Below are 22,461 nucleotides of genomic sequence, written 5' to 3' on the forward strand. Positions count from 1 at the left end.
TAATGTAACCGGTGCTCATGTAAAGCGCTGTAATATCTTTGGATTGAGTTTGCGCTAACCGAACTCTATTTGAAGAGGCACAATTTACATCCAAAGGCTAGATGTTTTTTGCTATCAAGCTTGAGACTCTGAAATGCTTGGGACTTGAGTCACTACTCCTTTTCCACCATTTTGGAGACAACACCTTTCGCCATCTCTCTGCCTAGAACTAACCTATGTGCTTGGTTGGTGACCGTCCGGAGGTTATCAAGAGCATGTGCTATCGTCTAGTGTTAAGCTCTACTCAAGTCAGTTGGTTAATGTACCCACTACAGAGGTCTTGACAGAACGAGAATGTCACAGATTACAATCCTGACATAGCTTTTTCACCTTTTCATCTCTGCAAGGTCGATGCAAATTAATTAAAGCAATTTTGTTAAGAAAGGCACCAGCTTTGCAGCGCTATGAAATGGTAGAACATGTATTACCATGCACTATATAAAAAAAAAACAAGTTATTCACAGACTGCCCCAACATGCACTAGACAAAGAACCCTAGGGGGGAGAATGTGACATAAGGGTCAGAGCTGCTGACTTTGGAGCTGGGGAACACAGTTTGAGTCTCAGAGCCGGCTCAACATCCTGTGATTGTGTGCAAATCACTTAATCTCCGCTTGCTACAAAAAATGAATGTGCTCTTGTGTAATGTAACTGATGCTTATGTGAAGCACTGTAATACCTTTGTGTCGAGTTCACGCTACAAAAAACTGCAAAAAAATATATATCCTGTCAGCTTTTTCACCTCTTCATCTCTGCAAGGTTGATGCAAGTGAATTATAACGATTTTGTTAAGAATGGCACCTGCTTTGCAGTGCTATGAAATGGCAGAACCTGTATTACCAAGCCCTACATATAAAAAACGTTATTGCCAGACAGCCCCTACACACACCAGACAACAGAACCTGTATTACCAAGCCCTATATATAAAAAACCTTATTGCCAGACTGTCCCTACACACACCAGACAAAGAACCCTAGGGAAGAGGATGTCACGTAAGGGCCAGAGCTGCTGACTTTGGAGCTGGGGAACACAGTTCGAGAGGAAACTTCCTTAACCATGCATTGTTTACAAGGTGAACGTATCCCACGCAAGTGTAACCATGCATGCCGGAACAACGGATGGCTTTTTCTGTGCACCTTTCTGTGCTAAACTAGGCATATGTGTGGTTAAGACACAGAAAAAGACATGCGTTGTTCGGGAAAGGACGCGGTAAGGTAAGTGGGGCTGGAGCAGGGGTAGGGGGTGGATTAAGGGACTGGGTTTGGGGTGGGTGGGGGTCGGGGTGGCCTATTTTTTTTAAGGGGTGGGTTGTGTGTTTGGGTATTTATTTTTCGGGTTTAGGGATGGGGTTGGGCAATTTTTTTTTAGGGGCGGGATTGGGGGTTTGGATATTTTTTATTTAGAGTTTAGGGTGAGGAATGGGGTAGTTTATTTTTAAAGGGGTGGGGGAAGAGGAAGAAGGATCAGGAGAGGACACGTGAGGTAAGTAGGGTTGGGGGAGGGTTGTTGGGTAGTTTTTAGTGGTAGGGTGGATTTAGGACCTAGGGTAGTTAGGGGTGTCAGGGTACTTTAGTTTTTTAGGGGTAGGGTTGGGGGTATTTTTTTTAGGGCTCATTGGGGTAATTTGGTTTTTAGGGGAGGGGGTCGGGCTAGTTTTTTTTAGGGCTCAGGGTAGGTGGGAGTTGGAATACTTTACTTATAACGGGGAAGGTTTTAGGGCTCAGGGCGGCTGGGGTGTTTCAGGGTAGTTTAGTTTTTAGGAGCGGGTGGGGGTCAGAGTAGTTTCTTTTAGGGCTCAGGGCAGGTGAGGGGTGTCAGGGTAGCTTAGTTTTATGGGGCAAGGGTGGGAGGGTCAGGGTAGTTTCGTTTTTAGGTGCATGTTCGGATAGTTTTTTTTTTAGGGCTCAGGGCAGGGGGATGTCTGGATAGTTTAGTTTTATGGGGCAGGGGTGACGGGGTTGGGGTAGTTTTTTTTAGGGTTCAGGGTGAGTGTGGGGATCGGGGTACTTTAGTTTTTAGGGTCATGGGTGGGAGGTTGGGATAGTTTTTTTTTTTGGGCTCAGGGTGGGTGGGGGGGTCAGGGTAGGTTAGGTATTAGGGATGGGGTAGTTTTGGGCCTCAGGGCTGGTGGGGGTGTTGCATGAAAGAACCACACATGGTGTTTTGCATACCGTTTCCACACATGCCTTAGCTAGGCATGCTTTTACAACGAAATTTGTGGTAAAGGCATGCGTGGTAAAGGCATACGTAGAAACAACGCAGTCGTGGTATCCGATCGCGATGTTAAGGCATGCATTGTTTCGGCAGGTGTGATTCCATCATACAACCCAGTTTAAGCCTTGGCGCTGGCTCAATATACTGTGATTCTGGGCAAATCGCTTAATCCCTATTCTTGTGTAATGTAACCGGTGTTCATGTGAAGCGCTGTAACACCTTTGTATCAAGTTCGTGCTATATAAAACTGCTAAATAAATAAATAAAGCGCTCGAATACCTTTGTGCCGAGCTCGCGCTACATAAAACTGCAAAAAAAAAAAAAAAAAAAAGACATTGCAAAGAAACAGCAAGATGCCCGAAACCAAGGAAGATGAAGAAACAACATACCGCCATGAGCGAAGTGGCGAGGCAAAAGAAAAAATAGTGCACCAACACAAAGCTATCTGGCCAATCATGAAATAATCCATGGAACAGGATCAGTCTCCAAGGCGGTAACAAAATAGCCTCAAGGCAGGACAAACGTAACGCATTTTCCAACAACATCAAGGGATTTTTGAAAAGCAGGTCCAGGAATGAATGAAAGTGATGGGCATGGTTAAAGCCCACAGAATAGATTATAACAGGTCGAAAAGCAGTGCAGTTTTGGGAGAAAGAGATTTGGCACTGGATACCTGTTTAGCAGGTACCCAGGGCAGTTTCAGTCAAAATTGCAGCAGGAACCATGCAAAAAGTGGGGGGTAACGATGTCAAAAGAGGCACTTTCCTACAATGCTTTTGCCAAATAACTGTAAAAACAAGTTTTCACCGGGTTAGGCTGTTTTTTCACATTTTCAAGGCTCCCGTTCATTAAATATTCCATTGTTGAGGACCGTCTTGTGTGACCTTTTCAGTCAACCAGAATGCGAGGATAGTGATGGGGCCTGTGTGTCCACCCCATTTCAGTTTTATCACGATAGGCAACACATTAAGCAAATTAATCACAGATTCTTCGTTGAAAATAGTAATCACTTACTTATTACTGTCCTCTGCTTAACTAACACAATTGAGGTGAAATTATTGAGAAGTATTGTCTTAAACGTCCACGTGCATGGACAAGTTCAATTTTATCAGCAGATTCAAATCAGAACCACATTCCAGTGGTTACCCAGATAACAGCGAATGTACGAACCAGTTAGAAGCCCAATCCCCGTTGTGATGAGGCAAGCCGATCTTGCATCACGAAAATGGAGGAACATTTTTTAGTTAAAAACAAGCATAATGCTCAAGGAAATCCTGGCAGCAGACGTCAACCAATTCTTGAAGAAATGCAGTCCCTTCTAATGTCATGCGGCAAGAACAGAAACAAAGTGTGTAGAAAATAAAACAAAGCATTGGCAAAGCCAATTGTCTTGACTTTCATACGTACTGCAGGCCAACTGGCTTAGATGATGCTTGTTTGCTTTGGTATAGTTTTTGGTAAGCTCACAAAAACATTCAAATATGGCTGCTAGTGCTTTTGCATGCATGCTCCGCTACGGTCAGCAATCTTTTAATGCATTTTGCCACAAAGAATTCAAAGATGGTTGTCTGTTTATGGGAGAGTGAAAGGCAAGAGACAAAATAGCACTCATGCACTTGAATGCAAGAATTCCATAGGAGGCTATAGAACTTAGAAATAGCTGGCAGAATGAGGTGAGACTACAATCGACTGTGGGCTCAAGCTGATGGTTGGAAGGTGAAGATTATATAGGTCCACACTATATATATGCTAAAGTATTAGATGCAATAGGTCTGTCGATAATAACTGGAGCTGTCTGTAGGTGAGACCTAAAAGACAAACGGGTAGGAAGGAAAGTTGGTAAATTTTGAGGATCTCTTGAATACTCTTCAGTTCTTTTTTGGATTAGTTAACTCTGGAGGGGTTTTGCATGGGCAATATAAGTCCACAGGCCACAAACAATGACATATTCATTCCACTAAGCCTTTATTACGAAACAGAATGGAAATCAGACTTTTGCAATGAGAAGTGAATCAGGTGGAGAGTGCGTACTTGGTGACCTCTCAGGAACCTCAGCTCCCCTGCTTGTGACCATGAGTTATGCTTTTATGGGAAAATAGGAGGGGAAATGTGAAACCGACCCTGGATATGATGTGGTCATTTCTCATAGGTCAGGTAGATAGGATGCCTGTGATGGCCTCACCATTTGTGATCCTTCCATCTGCATTCATCTCATCTGCCAAGGGACAGGTTCTTTATCAGTCTTAATTGTGTTTGTTATATCATCATCTCCTTCAAAGGCTAAAAAGTACTGTGCTTGATCAATCAAGAATCAGACACATAAAAACAAAAACAAGTTGAAACATGTCCACCCCGAGCTCCGTAGGGGAGATATGTTTGCAGAGCTTGGACGTAATTACCCAAACGAGGTGTTACGTGACACGAGGTTGGTCATGGTCCGTATCCCATTTCTTCACAAAGTCATGGCATTTTCTTCGGACCAATACAATGAGCAGACTCTACTAAACCCATTAAAATTCTGATGAACGTCAGAATTGAGAAATAGATTCATGCACTAGAATGGGGGCAATGATTTAAGGTTGCATATCAAAAAGCAGTGAATTATAGAGGGATAACGTTCGCTGACGGTATATACAGGGGTGGCTCCTCCATTAGGGCGGAGGAGCGTCGCCCACCGCCACCTGCAGTAGAAGCTACAAACATTTCAGAATAAAAGGATAATAAACTTTGTTTATTATCCTTTCGTTCTCAAAGGAGCGGGCCATGGGGGTGACTAGCACGGAGGGGGAGTGCACAGCACTCCCCATCAGAGCGCATGTGTGTTTAGCTGGCCGTCTTGGGCTAGCCAAACACACATGCGCAGTAGGCTCTGGCTGGGTGCTCCCAGCCAATCCTGACGCTGCTCTGAGCAGCATCAGGATTGGCCGCAGGATAGAAGCCTGTGCCTGCAACGGCGATGGGAGCAAGAGGAGTGGTGCGGCGGCGGAGAAGGTACGTTTTTAATTTTAAAACATTAATTAAATGTATCCCCGGCCCCTCCTCACGCCGCACCTGCCCCGCCCCTTAGCGCTGCAAGCAGCGACTGGGTATACATCCTGCTGAGGTGCAACTTGTTTTCAAAACTTTGGAAATTCACTCAGCATTCATTTCAAGGCATGCATGAGAGCAGCACAAGGTATACAATGATCAGTGAAGTAGTACAAACTAGGGGTGTGTTGTGATTTGAATTTTTTAAATTCACTAACTTTTGCGAAGTGCAAAGGTTGCAAATCTTTTTTTCTTAAAGGGTCAGTTTCAGCAGCCCTTTGTGCAGCTGAAAAACATTAATGCAATGATAGGTGCCATATATTATAATCAGGGCCAGTGAAAATATGTGGCCAAATTATGCGACAGGGTTGTGTGAACTATGTGGAAAGAAAAGGCAAATTATGCAGCGTAATGAGGCACATTTTGTGATAGTGTAATTCATTATTTTTTCATTTTTACACTTGTTAACACTATCTGGACATTAGTACCAGTTTAGCACCCGAATATAGCAATTAGCAAGAGACATTTGTCAAGCCCACCTTTGCAAAGGGTCTTCCACTGCATGGCAACACGTGCTGCTGTGTTTTTAGTTACTTTTGAACCGTTTAAGATAGAAACAATTTGTTGTGTTAAAATCAGCAGATTATGCAGCAGATGATGGATTATGTGACAAATGTGGCAAATATATAATGATGCAAAAAACGCTGCAGTAGTAAAATCACAGAATTGCAGTGGCCCTGATTATGATGCCTCCTCTTTCAGAGGTCACTATCCACCTCTCTTTGCAGGACCTACTGCCACATTGCCCTCTACTGCCTCCTGGCCAGAGACACAGGCCCATATTTATACTTTTTTTGCGCCACATTTGCGTCGTTTTTTTACGCAAAAGCAGCGCAAACTTACAAAATACAATTATATTTTGTACGTTTGCGCCGGTTTTGCATCAAAAACCGACGCAAATACGACACTAAAAAGTATAAATATGGGCCACAGCCTTCAAGTTCAACCACCTGTAGAGTCTGTGCTTTGTGAAACATAATGTTTTGTCCCATAGCACCGATGGGCACTGCCACACATTTGGTTCAAACCATGATCCCTTTGGATTACAATAACTAAAGGATGCCCCATGTACCTCAGCATGTTTGTGGTGGGACAACAAAGTACCCTGTGTCCACAAGTCTATATTTGCCCACTCCTTCTGTGACACATAACTGGCGACTAGGGAGTGCAAAGATCCCGTAGCCACCATCACTGCCCTCAACATGGTGCTCCTCGCTGGTCTGGAACGCTCCTGAATCAAAGGCGCTGGACTGGTCCCTTGGTCCCGGTTTCAGGCCACTGCACCTTCACTGCCTTTGTCAGCTACTCCGCTAGCCTCTATTGTGGAATGTGAAGTGTCTCCACTGCATATCAGCTTTTATCAGCTTCCATACTGTCTACCTGTCCTGCCCAGGTTCGAAGTCTGCTGTCCCACAGGGTCTGACCCATTCACCTTCAGCTCCAAGAGGTACCTACTCTCTTGTGTGCTATTCATTCAGTGGAAAAACAGTTGAGGCAGATTCGTCAGAAATGCTGGTAGCATTCTGAACACCCCAAGAAGACAATAGCTAGTTTTCTGTGCTCCATGACTATGCATCATGCATATCCATATAATTTCATCCATGGAACTCTTTAAGCAGATAGGCTTCCCATCAACTCAAGCCCCCAGATGGAAGTTGTAACAGGAGCCCCTGGAAACCTGCTTTACTGCAATAGGCACCATAAAGGATTGAAAGGGAATGCTGTTTCATCTTTGTGGGGAAGGTATCTTCAAATTATCTAGACCCCCTCACTGAAGCAGAAATATGCCACGTCACCCCAGAATGTAATGCTTGTTTCACATACTAGCAAATCCTGTTTAAGAATGCTTTTTGCTCTGGCAAGTGAAACAGGGACCAGAAGACCCCATTGGTTACTTCTATAGCCGGCTCCAGCACCTTGCTAGTATTTGCACAATTCAGGATGAAACCAAGGAGATACTTGCCCAATTGATAAAAGGATGCACATCACCCCCACAAGACTTGTCCTGCATGAACCAGCCACACTTTCACTAATAAAAGATGTCGAGCTCACCTTCAACAGAGACAAATGTGTATTCCTGAAGTCCCCAGAAATCTACTTCGGATGCTACTTCTCCTCTACTGGGGTAGCAACCGATCACCTTAAAGTGAGTGATGATGTACAATCTACTTCTCCACCGACAGCTTCTTGTGGATGATAACACACTGCTGTAGAAAGATCTGGAACCTCATATCCCTGACTGGTCCCTTGATAGACCTGGTGAAGTGTAATGCAGCAAGCGACTGGTCGGAAGAACATCAGAACGTATTTTTGGCCACAAAAGATGCATTTCGGCTGATACCACTTTAAAGTATTGCAACCCTTAGAAGGAATCTGTAATGTCGGTAACGCCAGCGCCAGTGGTGTAGGAACCATCCTTCTACAGTGGCGACCATGAGGAGAGCAGGTGGCCATTCCTTTTTTGAGCTGTGCTTTCACAGTGACAGAAAAGCAGAACTCGCACATTATGAAGGAGTCCACTGTCATTCATTCAGGCCATTTCCACCAATTCCTATAGGGACACTAGTTTCAAGTCTCCACAGACAATAATTCTCTCATACCCATCCACAAAAGGTTGTCCTCCAAACCATCGCCAATGAGAGAGAAATAGATCCTTCATCTGCTAGAGTATTGTTTTATATGTAGAATACAAGACTGGCACATCAGTTACGGCTGACACTCCCCAGGCCCTGGGCCCGCCATTCCAGAAGAGGTTCAGTCCACTGTTAAAACCGTAGGAACTGGCACGTCACCCCATCCTGTCTCCAGGAATAGATCCTAAGGCTGGGACCAACTGGCTATCAAAGCATCTATAAAATGAAGGCCAGTATATGATGCAAAGGGTGGTTTCTATTGCTGGCAGTGGTGGCTCAGCTTGTAGCTATAGAGCTCCTACCTCCTTGTTTCTGCTTGTTTATAATGCTTGTAATGAATTAAAAACGATTTCTTAGTACATGTTTAATAAAATAAAGTCGACCCTTACTGCAGGCTGAGTTTGTACCTGTGGGTGGAGCAGGAGCATAGAGGCACCTGCAGCAGCCATCAGAGAGACTGTGCAGAACTGGTAAACTCCCAGCCTTAACCTCAGGTGCCTGCCACACCTCAGACGACTCACCATTTGTGACGTGCTGAAGCGTCATTGTACAACCATGAAATATTTAGGCTTCAGCCGTGCAGTTACCAGTGTCCTAAGTGAAAAATCCCTCTGAAGTGTTGTGTGCACACATGCGTGTGTGGGTGTATATGAGAAATAGCAGTACCACGTGAGAATAAGTGACAGTGTAACCACAAGTAACAATGACTGAGCCAGAGTGAGTGAGATTAAGCAATACTAAATTAAGATGAGAGAGTGTGACAATGAGTGAGTTAAAGTGAGTGTGAGTGACTAAGTGAGAATGAATGAGGTGGGGGAATGTGAATGAGAATAAGCTTATGAATGGATATAAATCAGGATAACTGTATGAGAGTGTATGTGTGTGTGTACATGTGTGTGAGTGAGTGAGAGTAACCAATGGGTGAGTGATTGACGATAAGTGAGAGTGAGTGTAACTGTGAGTGAGAATGACAAAGTGAGACTGTGAGAGTGAGTAACTGTGAGTGTGAGATATAGGGTGAGTGAGAATGTTTGTGAGGAAGTGTGGAAGAGTGTAAAGGAGCGAGAGTGAGGGAGTGAGTTAGTGAGAATGGGTGTGAATAAGATCAAGCGCATATGAGTGAAAGAGAATGAATGAGGGGATTGTCAGTGTGATTGAAAAAAGGGTGTGAGTGAATGTAAGCAGGCATAAGTGAGTGTGTGTGAGAGAGAAAGCGCATGTCAATGTGTTAGTGAGTGAGTGTGATAGACAGGGAGTGAGTGCAAATACTTAAGAGTGAGCATAGAGTGAGTGAGTGTATGAGTGAGAATGAAATGACAGAGCAAGACTGTGAGAGTTAGTGAGAGTGAGGGTGACTGCGAGTGAGAGTGAGTGAGAATGAGAGCAAGGCAGTGTAAAGAGTGAAGGAGTGTGAGTGAGTGAGCATGAGACCAAATGTGAGTGAGAATAAGTGCTGGTGCGTGAATGAGTGAATATAAGTGAGCATTAGTGAGTGTGTGTGTTGTGAGCCTATTACATTTGTAAGTCTGCTGCTGACCCTAACACAGTGGAGGTAATTCTTGGCATACAGAGGCACCAATGACAACATGCTGGCAGATTGGTGGCAATACTTGGTATTAGGAGTACCTGAGGCAAATGCTGCATTGGTGGACTAAATGCAATTCTTGGCATCTGGAACATACATGGAAAAATGCTGGTGCTGGCATTCTCTACATCATTTTTGGCATAAGGGGAACACATAGAAATTGCTGGTGCTGGTGTATTGGAGGCAGTATTGGCATTACAAGTATCCATTTATCCATAGCAAAATGCTGTCGCTGGAACATTATAATTAGAGGTAATTCTTGGCATATGCGATATCTATGGCAAAATGCTGGGCTTAACACACTAGACACTATTTTTGAGATAAGGTCATCCATGGTATATGGATGCAGTCTATGATGAAATTCTGGCTCTGGCATATTGTATGTAATTCTTGGCATAAGGGGCCACCTGTGACATATGGGGTGATCCATGACAAAATGTTGAACCCAGCACATAGAGGTAATTATTGACATATGGGGGGCACCCACTGCACAGAGGGTGACATCTTCATTCAGATTACCAGGTTCAGGGGTGTGCTAGGCAGCAGAACCTAGCACTCTGACATGGAACCTCAGGAGAAGAGGAGGTTGGAAGTGTTACTGGTTTTGAAGCAGGTCCCTTTGTTTACTAGGTCAGAGAGTGGGACGGGTGAGGTGATGGGGCACTGGGCAGGGGACAAGCTGGAATTGGGAAGTTCAAAGGGGACAGATGTTGAGTGACAATAGTCCATGTATTTCTCTATGCACAAATTAGGCCAATACCCCTTGCTTAGTGTTACTAAACCTCCTCTTAAAAACAAACAAATATATAAAAACACTTCACAACTGCTTCGCTTTGTCAACCATTCAAAGTTTAAAAAAACATGCCAAGTTGTGGTTCCTTGCAAACAAAATCAAAGTATGTATACATGTGTATCATGATGGATGGAGAAACTTTACATGCTGCATGTATGGTAAGGTGTACATAGCACCCCTGAATATCAAATCTAGTGTATTGAGGTATACAAATATCGAGGACAAAATATCAAATCTAAAATATAGAAAGGTAAGTATAGACTTTCTATACCTCATGGCACATATATGTACCCTGAAAATATATATATATTGAAGGGACATAGATTTGGAGTTAGCAACAAGTGAGTTAATACTTCCTCTATATGCACTTACCTTTCAGTATTTTGTTTGGTCTGATATTTTGTCCATGATATTTTTGTATCTCAATATTCTTAGCTAGCCTTGATATTCAGTAGTACAATCAAAACACAACAAGTTACCAGGGCCGAACTGGCAACCCAAAGCAGCCCTGGGAGTTTTGTCTGATCAGCCCCTGGACAGTGGTGCAGTTACATTTTGTATCTCTTTTTAAAAAAATAGCACTTGAGTGCAAGTATGAAGCACTAGCTGGCCCCGGGAGGCTGGAAAAGCGAGTGAGTGGATTATGCTGGCTTGGTGCTTTTGTTAGGGCGGGCTGATTTTGTAGCACGGTTGAAAAACTGGACCCCAGGAACAAAACTGGCCTGCACCTTTCCAGCCTCCCAGGAAAATGCCTGATGCCCGGTACGGCCAGCCCGCCCCTGCAACTTACACCTTCCTCCGAGGGGCATAAAACCAAAAGCTGACATATCTAGAAGAAATTATGCACAGATATAAATGAATGATAATGGGCAGAGTGCACTGGTTTTGTACATTTTAGGCCATGTTCATGAAAAAGTAGTAAATCTGCACTCCTGTATAAGGATGCTGATTTACTACTTTTTCAAATTCACAGAGAGTGGTGCTGTCCTAAACCTGGAAAGCTGTGCCAGAAAGAGGCTTGAAGGCATACCACTGACAATGTCATGTCAATGCTATTTCTTCATTGCTGAATTGTATGCACAGTTAAATTCCACATAGTACTTTATCTTTTTTCCCCCTCAGGTAAACCCCTTCCCTTACAATCCTAGAAACTCTGGGGGTGTTCCACTGCTTTTGTCACCATTAGGGTTGGACTGTGACAAAAAATAGGCCGGGGCACCAAAATAAAAGTGGCCCTAGATAGCTAAAATAGTGGCTCATATTTGCAAATCATATTTCAACTTGTAAAGACAGGCTGTATGGGTATTTTGCAAGATATGGGAGATTCCATGCACTTCTATTTGCTGTAGGCAATGTCTGTGGAGATATCAGGGAAATCAACAATAAGCAAGCATTCGCAATGCAATGGGGCTCGCATATGTTTGAGTTAGAGCTATTGGCGTTGTAAATTCTTAACTCGACTTTTCTTGCCACATAAATTGGTTAACCCTGCTTCATAATTTGGTCTTTTCCTGCCACTTCCATTTACCTTCTTCCTCTATCTGCCGCCAAAAATGAAAATGTTGCTATTTAGCATACTAAATTAAATCTACCATGCTAATTCCAATGAATACCACTTTCACTACCCAACCATCAGAGTTGCTGGCTGGCTAACACAATGCCCCAAACAAGACAGCCATGGAGGAGTAATGAGAGACATAAACTAGAAGGGTCACCCAAACATATCAATAGTGTTCAAACAGTCATAGTGCAATAAGGATGTTAAGCTGGCCTGAAACATGGTCATAATTGCAATAAGGAGAGATTAATAAAACATATACAAATATTATATTAACCCAATAAAACCCTTATCGGAAATAAACATTTGGCATTAGACTGTTATGCTCAGAACAACCCCTACTGAACACCACAATGAAAATAGCATTTGTAAGAAACATGGTCATGTTACCATATTATTAGCCCCTAGAAGGCATAACTACGTGAAAAGAAAATGACTGAAAGTATTGCAATGTAACCATTTATTTGCATTGCACATTTTCAGGACTAGGAGGCCCACTGCAATAATATCACAATCAAGACCCTTAAACACAAACTAACCTCAGCTGCAAAACAAAAGTTACAGACATGAGAGAGATTAAAAAGACACTGAATGGAAGGGGGTGTTATTATTTTGGGGTCCCCACTAATTGAGTGTGGGGACCCAGAGACATGATCTAGACAGGAAGAGCAGGTTGTGATGAACGTTTTGAAGGTGGTCCCACTGTGCTAGGACCACCACAGGCTGAGTTGTGAGCAGAAATGTTTTGTGAAAGATGCCCTGCAAAGCATTATGGGATGACCGAGTGCAGCAAATATTGCAGAATATTGGCTGTAATGCTCAGCAGCCCCTAGAGGACACTACAATAAAAATATCATTTGTAAGAAACATGGTAATGTAACCATATATTAGGCTCCTAGAGAGAATAACCTCATGAAAATAGAATGACACAAAATGATGTAGTGCAACAATATATTTAGCCCCTGGAGGGCATTGTGCCTTACCCATTTTCAGGCCTGGCATGCCTACTTAAATACTAAGGCCCTTAGAACACAAACTCCAGGCTGTAAAACAAAAGTTCCAGTCATAAGCAAGCTTAAAATGGGACTAACTGGTGGGAGGGTTTAATATTTTGGGGTCCCCACTAACCTAGTGTGGGGATCCAGAGATGAACTAATCAAGTGTGGTGATCCAGAGATGACCTAAACAGAAGTCATGCTGAACGTTTTGGTGGTGGTCCCATTGTCCTAGGACCACCACAGACTGAGTTATGGGGAAAAATGTTTTGGAAAAAAAAATGCTTTATGGGGCAACTTTTCCCAAATGCAACTGAATATTGTAGTATCCGTGTTGTGGATTGCTGTGTTTTTTAGTAAAGCGTTTATCAATTATAAGTATTTTTCGGTTAAGTTATGGAGCTTGAAGGGGAGAGCCAAAAGAAATTACTCTGATTAGGTAACAGTGTGAACAATATGACTTACGCTCCAATACTGCCGATGGAGTTTGCACTGTTGGCTCTGTGAGTCCTGTGGCTGCCATGGAGCATAAGGGGAGAGGCAAAAGAAAAAATAGTTCACCCATGCTGAACTATATCGGCAATCTTGTAATTACCAATGTAACAGGGTCAGTCTGCAAGGTGGTAACAAAACCTCCCCAAGGAGGGACAGATGTACAGCGATTACCAATGACATCAAGGGATTTTTGAAAGTCAAGCCCACGAACAAATGAAAGTGATGGGAATGAGGTGGACTTGGTTAAAAGTCCTGAATACTTACAACAGGTCAAAACGCTTGTGCGATCGACCTAAAAAAAACAGCCACTCTTTTGATATGTTACTTTAAGTTAGCTTGCAATTGGCTGCTTCTGATTCCAGAATGTTAGGTAAGCTGGAATCATCAGTTGCCCTGGTCATAAAACGGGCCTGTAAACTTCTGAAAAAACGGTCACAAACTCTTAACGCGAACCACACTTAAAGTCACCCACTCGCTGCCCCGTGTGTGGATTTTACTACTGAGTAATTGTACAGTGTGGTAAACACATTTAGCCTGGTAGGTATTCTTTTGCGGATGCCTGGCGGACGCAAATGGAACCATTTTCAGCTGTTAACAAACGCTTAGGGCAAAAAATGCACTTGTGTCCAGGAGCAGCGTTTGGTTTCTGAATGCAAGTCAGCTCGTATTCCATCCTCCCCTCCCGCTGGGTTACGTGTGATTACAAAACTCGACTCCTGCCCAGATATCCAGGCAGAACCCGGTCTGCGTCCCTCTTTTGGAAGACGTGATCCTCGGTCTTGTGCAACACTGTCAGACCAGTGCTTAATTTGGAAATCAAAACGTGCCGGTGCTGAAAGCCCTCCTTTTAAACACGCGGATGCTGCAATTAAATGTGGGAACACGGAATACTGAGGCAGCCTAATTCTGAAGCCACCTCGGGCCTCTTTAATCCATTTAAAGCCACTCCCTGCCCCTTCTGCTCGCTTTTGCAGCTTTCTGCTTTCTCCCATTGTGACGCTTTTTCGTTTTCTCTTCCTCCGTCTTTCCCATATGTGTTATTTGCTCGCATCAAATGCTTGAGGCAGAAGGATAAGCGCCGGCCTTTTAAAATAAGTGCCAGTGCTCAGCACGAGAAACAACAAGCACAAATTAAGCACTGAGTCAGACATCGACTGAACTATACATCCTGCTAGTGTCTGGACGGATGACTCCCCTGAGAACACAACTCACTAAGGATCAGCACTCAGGTTCTGGGAGGTACTCATTCTGCCTGAACAGGAGGTGGAGGTAAAGTGCGTGAATGTGAAGGTGCACAGAAGGGATCACCGTGCAGCAAGGTTCCTGCATGAGAGAGATCTCTGTGAATGAAGAGAAAGCACTGCTGGCTAAGATCCACGAAAGAGCGAGATAGGCCCTGCCGCCGGTTAAAGCAGGATGTTCAGCGTTTGGTCTTAGATGGCTGGCTTCACATCACAAATTTCAGATATTTACCACTGATTTGCATTGGTTGGTGTTGACGATGTCGAGTTCCCTTTTACCAATATTCACCACTTCCTGAACAGCACCCAAACTGCCAGAGACCACCTCCCAGCGCTGGGTTGAACTCTGAACGTTGCTCGTGGGATTTTCTCACCATTCCTGGAATTACTACAAAGGCTTAGTTATTTTTAGATGTTCAACGGGTCACCTACAGGTCAGATTTAAGTCTACGTTTTGTTGTCGTGATGTGTCTGTTGAGTTTTAAACGGCAGGAAAACGCCTTGGGATAGACAGAAACATTACATCATACTTCCTCTGCCAACAACAAAGTTGAACTAACAGTATCAGTCACCCAGGTCGCCTAGCAACACCTCCTTCAACAACCAACGAATATTACAACTAAATTTGGAAGGACATCACTCATGTCATAAAAAACAATCACACTTCAAATTTCCTCTGTAGATAACTGCTTCCTTAACTTTGGCTAACAGGATTACATCATTAACTCAGTGCTAAATGGAAGATGTCTAAAATATTCAATCCCAGGGCTTTCAGAGACAAGGCATGTTACCTCCCCACACTCTACAGGAAAAGCGACAAAATGTCCTCCATCCAGCTGTCCCTTCTGCACAGCACATGTAAATTACTTACAGGCAGCAAAATCCAAGATTTTTTCAGCCACATCATTTTCGATTGCTGTCTTGTCTGGCCTTCTCAAGCATCCAAAGATTTTTTTTTCAAACAACAGACATAAACAAGTTTAAAAAATAATAAACAATAAAATGTCATATTACACAGATGTTATGTATATGTCTGCCACCAAAAATTAGTAACAAGTGACTGATCACAAAAATACATTTTAAAAAACATTAAATTATTGCATTATGACCATACAAATGCGTATGCACCGGGTTTGGGTTATTACCTTACAAGCAGCTTCAGGGAGCTGACCACTACGGGAGTAAACTTTGGTTCTTTCAGAGATCACTAGGTGATCATTAGACAATTTATTTCATCAAGTTTCCCATCTAGTCCTTAATCAAGACTTTGAGCTCTGACTAAGAAAATTATTGTACACCATGTCTATTGAACACCTGTTTCACGTTGGACATTAGGCCCTTCAATCAGTCTTCATATAGAGCAATGTGTCAAATAGTTCTTCGTTGAAGAGACTCCTCTTTGTTTCATTCATGCCTCAATGCTGAAGCTGCATGCTCTTGGGAATCTATTAGGGACACTGTTTTGATATCCTGCTCCCGAGTACCGAAAATGCTTTGTTGTGTAGCCATTTTAGTTATAGCTCCATGCATGTTATTTTAGCACACTAGGCCTGCCGCTGTGCACTTTAACCTATATGTATTTTATTTAGCTTTGTTTATTATTTTAACAATAGACACATTAGCGGCAGTGCTTAATTTGTGAATAAAAAGGTGCAGGTGCCCAAAGCCCTCCTCTTAAACACACGGCTGCTCCAATTAAACGTGTGAACATGGAATACTGAGGCGGCGTAATCCTGAAGCCATCTCGGGCCTCTTCAATCCAAATAAAGCCACTCCCTGCCCCTTCTGCTCACTCTTGCAGCTTTCTACTTTCCCCCTTTGTGACGCTTTTTCGCTTTTACCTTCATCCGTCTTTCCCACATGTGTCTATCGCTCGTAGCAAATGCTTGAGGCCAAAGAATAAGCCCCGGCCCTCAAAAATAAGTGCCGGTGATCAGCACCGGTAACAACAAGCACAAATTAAGCACTGATTAGCGGTCTTGTTTTATTTCTCTCTATCTAGCTGTTTTTGCTTAGGCCAGCACTACGTTCTTAAAGAAGACATTCTTGTTCACTCTGTGCTTCTCTCAAGGCTACAGTATGATAGGTTGCCAGTAAAACGTGGTAATGCTTTGTCTCTGGTATTCATAGAAATATATACATCCTTACGTAGGGACATTTTCTCAGAACATCAGCTGTTTTATTATAAAAACACTTCCCTGTTCCAGCCAGATGACCACGACTGTAAGCTGATTGCTGAACGTTATGCTACAGCTGCTTATGCAGACTTCAGGCTTTTGCTCAGGTATGGGGGATGGTGTCTCCCCAGGGGAACCTGAAGGGCAGAACTAGAGCTTAACATGCTGTGCTCTAATATAGCCTAGGTAGGAATTAGTCTATCGACTCTAGTGACAATATGGTAGCGTTATTTCTATGCTTTACTCTCCTTGTCACAATTTTAATTCTGTCATGCTTTATCGTCCTGGTTATTGCAGTAAATGCTTTATTATCTAAGATGCAGTTGCTTCATTAAAACCTTATGGAAACATATACTGCCTCTGTCATTGTATATGTGAGACTAATGTAACTGAGAGAAACGGATGAGTCTGAGTGACCACGATTTCCCTGAGGAGTCAATTGTGTCATGTGCTCGGCTCTTCTGTAGACATAAGGCACTGCTAGTTAGCTGGAGTAAAAACCCAGATTGGGGTGACAGGTGTCACCTGCAGTGGGTTAAGATATATATCTACACACACACATATATCAGCTTTCACCTCACTCCACAAAACCAACCTGTCAGGATTCCACTTCTGAGGCAGATAAAGCAAGAAAAGGCACAATCCAGTCAATTCCCAAAAAATGTTGTCTGTATTCCAAGTTCATTAAAAAAAGTGGAAGTGCTCAGGAAACATACAGCCTATGCGTTTCGGCCAAAGCCTTCAACTGGGCCATAGAGGTGCAATACAGAGGCCCTCATTACAACCCTGGCGGTCAAAGACCGCCAGGGCTGTTCTGACAATTGCACCGCCAACAGGCTGGCGGTGCAATCCTGCTAACCGTGGTCGCACCGCCGGGACCGCCGGTTTATGCCACGTTGGTCCCGGTGGTTGTAATCCCCCAGGGGATTACGAGTCCCCCTTCCGCCAGCCTTTTCATGTCGGTAGGAACCGCCATGAAAAGGCTGGCGGAAAGGGGAGTCGCGGGGCCCCCTGCCACAGCCCCATGGAACTTTTCACTGTCTGCATAGCAGACAGTGAAAAGCACGACGGGTGCAACTGCACCCGTTGCACCGCTGCAACACCGCCGGCTCCATTTGGAGCCGGCTTCCCTGTTGCGGCCGACATCCCCGCTGGGCCAGCGGACGGGAACTTGGTTTCCGCCCACCGGCCCAGCGGGGATCTCGTAATGGCCACCGCAGGAGTGCGGCCATATTGGCGGCCGCACGGCGGTTACAACTTGCCAGGCGGCGGTTGCCGTCCGCCAATGTTGTAACGAGGGCCAGAGTGTCTACTTAAAGGGGTCTTTCCTAATTTACCCTCACCAATCAAAAATCGAGGACTAGACCATCACCTATACTTTAAAAATCATATAAACAGAAATAGGGAGGTTAGAGATTTTCACCATTCTCATCTTCCCTTCTATTTTTCACTTACATCAACTTAGAGTAAAATAAGCTTTATCAAACGGAGTGAGACTATTTACCTGTTTCTAGACCTCAATGTTTTGAAGGAATACATTATGTTGTGTCATCATCCCTTTGCTGAAATTAAATATATTCAAGTTTATCAAAGTACAAGTTGAGGTAAAGTACCTGATTTCAATTTTAAATATTTGAATATGTTAAAAAAATTTAATAAATCTTTTTATTAAAACAATCCTCAGCATACGTTTGGTTCAGATAGTGCAAAATATAGTCGTTACAGCCAAGTAACCTAACAACCACAACAAATATAACAGTGTGAAATTTCAGAGTCACATGGAACGCACCAAATTGTGGCTTAGTTAGTGTGATAGCCCACTGACCCCCCCTTTCTCCCCACCCCCAGGACCCCTATGCACACCCCTAGTTAACATTCTGAGTCTCTGTATATCGACCACCGTGACCATATTTTCTCACATTTCTTCGGGCAGCCACGACTCCGGAAGGCAACCTGCTCCACCCTCTGCAACCAGTCCAGATTTCTCTCCCAGACAGGGATTCCTGGTGACCCTTTCGCCCCCCACAGTCTTGCAATATGCCGCTTGGCCACCCCGTCCACCACACACAGCCAGATTTTCAGATGTTTGGGCCATGTTTCCTTCCCTGTAATGTGTAGCAGTAACCACCTGGGTTTCAGCGGTATCTGGAGACCCGTAACCTTGTACATAATTTGTGTTATCTCCCTCCAGTATTTCTGCACCAACGGACATTCCCAAAGGATTTGAAAAAAGGATCCCACCATGTCACATTCCCTGGCGCAAAGGTCAGGTGCACACCTCCCCAGTCGGTGCAGCAGTAACTGGAGTAGTATGCCCTGTGTAGGATTTTGAGTTCTATTAAACTGAAACAGGCCCTTATGGCGATCTCCTTGGGGCTCTGAATAGCCTCCATCCAGTCATCATCCTCACTCAACCCAATTTTAGCCTCCCAGGCTACCCAAAGGTTCTGCAGTGGGTCAGGAGAGTTATTGAGTATCTTCTTATAGATCAGGGAGATGCCTTAGTCATCATGGGTTCCGATAAGAGTCTGTCCTCTAACAGTGCAGACTGTGCAAGTTGCTCCCCCTCAGGGATATGGCATCGCAAAGCATGTTTCAGTTGCTAGTACTGAAAACATTCTGATTTTCCCAATCCATACTCGTTCGCCAAGTCCACATAAGGTAGGAGTGAACCCCTCTCCAGTTGTCCCCCAAATGATCTATACCGATAAGCCCCCATTGTCTGAATCCTTTTAGTTTCCCAACCTCACGCAGTAGCCTACTGCTCCAGATTGGTGTCCGACACATTATTCTGTCCACCCAACCAAGAAATTTGCTTGCCTCCCACCACGCCCGTACTAGTGATTGAGTGTATGGTGCCCATCACCATAGAGAAGTGACAGGGAGCCATGTTCTCCCATTACCTCCCTGTTTACCCAAAATGACGGGTGGTCCCAGTCAGCAAAAACCTAGTCATTTGTTGGCGTATATCAGGTACACCAGTCCACCTTCAAATACTCAGCGTTGGAGCTTGAATAGAGAAATACAGGAACCACCCCATCTCACAAGAGGCAACACAGTTCACCATTAATTTCCCTGAACAGTTTGTGTGGCACCCAATATGGAGTATTATGTAAGACATACAATAGGCGTGGGAGGGCCATCATCTTAAAAAGAACTGCCTGCCCCATTAAGGAGACTAGGAGTCCCCACCAGTGTGCCACATCCATATGGATGCGCTCCAGCTGATGAAGCATATTCTGCCCCATAAAACCATCAACGGAGTATTTTCTGTGAACACCCAAATATTTAAATCCCCCGCTCGTCACCGGGGCCCTGCAACATGCGGGGAGCGCTGGAGATTTCTCCTCAAGGGGGAAGACGAGAGACTTATCCCAGCTGATTTCATATCCTGAATAAGGTCCAAAGATCTGCAAGATGTGAAGCAACCTATCTACTGTGGTGACTGGTCTGGAGGCATACAGTAAAATGTCATCTGCGTAGAGAGAAATACACTCCTCCCACCTTCCCCCCTGTAATCCCTGTCATATCCAGAGAGGGTCCTGTCATATCCAGGCCGCTAGCAGCTCCAACGCAGGGACAAAAAGTGTTGGGGAGAGTGGGCAACCCTGCCTCCCTCCCTTCTGCAGGGAAAAGGGACAGGAAGTCACCCCATTTATCTGCACTCTCCCCCTCAGAGCCTGGTATAAGAGCTTAATCCAGGTACAAAAGGAGAGGCTGTACCCCATCCGGGTGACAGCAGCACATAGGTATGTTCTGCTCTGCTTCAAACTAAGAGGAAAACATGGCAAAGGAATGGACCACTCCTAGTTTGAGTGCCATCATGTGTTCATGTAGGGCTGCTGGTCCCACTCGAGCCCTGTCCTGTATGTACCACTTCCATTTTATTATACTCGCTTCTTGTGCATGTCCTTTCAGTTGAGTTTTAGGTGAACCCATCACCCACTGCTTTATTGGAGTCTCAGGTCTCAGAATCACATGATGACCTACGGCTATTTGCTCAGTATCCACTAGAGCCAAGTAGCATGCAAGAAACTGTTTCTCAAAGGGAGTGTATCGTTCTCCAGCATCTGGTAGCTTTTTGGTCCAGAAATCCAGGGGCGCCCTCTTTCTTCCATGTTTTTCCACATGCTCCAATGTGCATATTGCCCCTGAATGCTTACATGTAACTCAATGTCTCCTACCTGTACTGGCCATAAATCGAAAGCCTGTTGAATCACCTCTTTTGCCAGTTCAAACGCACACTGCTGCTGCTCTCCCATTCAAACTCATGGATCTTTCTTGTCACTTTGTACAAAGGGGCCAAAATCTGACTTAAGCGAGGATATGCTGTCTCCAAAAACCAAACAATCGAATGTTTCGCTGAGTCTCCTACTTATTACAGTGTATGGCAAATTCTTATATATTTTGTTTTGCCTGTGGCAGCACCTCTCGATGTCCCTGATTCCACTGCATTCCTCGAAATTCCACATTTTGAGAGGGTCCTTGTCTCATATCTGGATTAATCATCCACCCTTTGCTCTATAAGAAGTCCACAACCCTGTCCAACTGAGTCTGCACCAGTTCTTGTGTCTCTCCCTGAAACATCACATAATCGATATAATGAGATAATTGCACCCCTGGAATGACAGATACTTCATCCAGGTGTTCTGCCACCAGTGGGTGACAGATGGTGGGGCTATATACATACCCCTGGGGGAGCCTCAAATTCTAAAATTGTCTACCACCGTGGGAAAAGGATAATTGATCCTGACTCTCAGGGGCCAATGGTATGGAATAGAAAGCATTACCAATATCAATAGGTGCATACCAGGTCCCTTTATGGCTTTGTATCCTCTCAATCAAAGTGATGGTGTCGGGGACTGCAGCTGTCAACGGGGGTGTATATTTGTTCAAATCAGGGTAATCGATAGTCATTCTATACCTCCACTCTGATTTGTCAAAGGATTGATCCACTCAGTGGTGACTGGGGCCACCACACCTGTCTACATCAAATCCTGTATAGTCTTACTTATTTCCTCATGCCCTTTCGGAATCCGGTATTGTTTCAAACAAACTACCTTGGTTGCTGGGGGTACTTTCACTGGTGGTATCTTCAGATGACCCACCCTCATGGCTACCACTGAAGTATATCGCTTTGATTCACACTGATAACAGCCATCACCCAGGTATAGAGTCATCCCCTTCAAAATGTCAATTCCCAGTATATACCCTAGGAGGGGCACAATCAAAACAGTATATTCTTTTTTATCAATCAATCACTCTATTTATAGAGCGCACTACATACCCGTTAGGGTTTCAAGGTGCTGAGGGGGGGGGGGGGTAAACTGCTACTGGTCGAAGAGCCAGGTCTTGAGGAGTCTTCTGAAGGCGAGTAGGTCCTGGGTCCGTCGTAGGTTGATTGGGAGAGTGTTCCAGGTCTTGGCGGCGAGGTAGGAGAAGGATCTGCCGCCAGATGTCTTTCGTTGGATGCGGGGGACGGTGGCGAGTGCGAGGTCTGCAGAGTGGAGCTGGCAGGTGGGGTTGTAGAAGCTGAGTCTGTTGTTGAGGTAGGCAGGTCCGGTGTTGTGGAGTGCTTTGTGTGCGTGGGTGAGGAGCTTGAAAGTGATCCTCTTTTCAACGGGGAGCCAGTGGAGGTCTCTCAG

Source organism: Pleurodeles waltl, chromosome 3_1 (genome assembly GCF_031143425.1).
Source record: "Pleurodeles waltl isolate 20211129_DDA chromosome 3_1, aPleWal1.hap1.20221129, whole genome shotgun sequence".
In the NCBI taxonomy this organism is placed as follows: domain Eukaryota; kingdom Metazoa; phylum Chordata; class Amphibia; order Caudata; family Salamandridae; genus Pleurodeles; species Pleurodeles waltl.